Here is a 1,061-nt window from a genome sequence, read left to right on the forward strand (position 1 = left end):
TCACCCCTGTCACCTTTAGGCTTGGCCCAGAGAAACCATGTGTATAGCGTCGTGCATGCTCTGCAGAACATTTCTGAGTGACCCCTGCATAACCAGCCCTGCCTCAAAGCAGAGAAACTGACCCTGGGGACATGTGGACATGTAGAGACAACATCTTTGTTCCCTGCTTATTATCACTGAATTTAGTGTTTCTGATTTTATGGGGTAGTGGGTGGAGATGAATTAACTCATAGTTGCTTCACTTTAGTTGTTCTTTGGTTGTTTGTCGAATGTGCTTGACCAGGCAAGCCCAGGGTTTCAAACTGGCGACCTCAGCGTTCCAGGTTGACGCTTTCTCTACTGTGCCACCACCCGCCAGGCTGGTGTTTATAAACATTTCTTTATCATGACTGTATCACCAGGAGATGCAGGCAGCTGACTGTCTCTCTTTGCCAGGTAAGGAGGCACTTTCTGGGACCCAGAACTTTCAGTGGTAAAGCAGGGACAGTCCAGGCAAATGGGTCACCCTAGGCGGGCAGAGCTTGACGGTGCTATCTGGCCGTTTCCAAGTGCTCAGCACTTGGGCTGTGTCGCCAGCTCTGGGCTGGGCTGGCTGGGCGGGTCTGTGACTCAGTTTATCATTGGAGCATCCTGTTCTTGGGAGCCAGGTAGGAGAGGACCAGGCTTTTGGGGTTCCTCAGAGGAGCTGTACAAGACTGTACCCCAGCTTTCCTGACCTGTCCCTCATCTGAACTGGCAGGAAGGCAGGCGGGGGACTTGGGACAGGACTGAGGGGGGCGAGGTCCGTCATGTATTGGAACCTGCTTATACTGGCTCTCGAGAGCTGGTTCTTGGTTGCTGAACTACGTTTAACTGTATTTTAAGAATGTAAGTTACATATATTTAAAATTCAATTATATTTTAAAAAATGGTAAATACTCTAAATATGTTACATTCTAATTGTTAATGTCACACCGAATAGGCTATTATCTATCGGTTATGGTTGAATCGTATCTCACCCACCACCCTCAGTTGATATACTGAAGTCCTAATCCCCAGTGCCTTAGAATGTGACCTTATTT

Source organism: Saccopteryx leptura, chromosome 9, assembly GCF_036850995.1.
Source record: "Saccopteryx leptura isolate mSacLep1 chromosome 9, mSacLep1_pri_phased_curated, whole genome shotgun sequence".
NCBI lineage: Eukaryota > Metazoa > Chordata > Mammalia > Chiroptera > Emballonuridae > Saccopteryx > Saccopteryx leptura.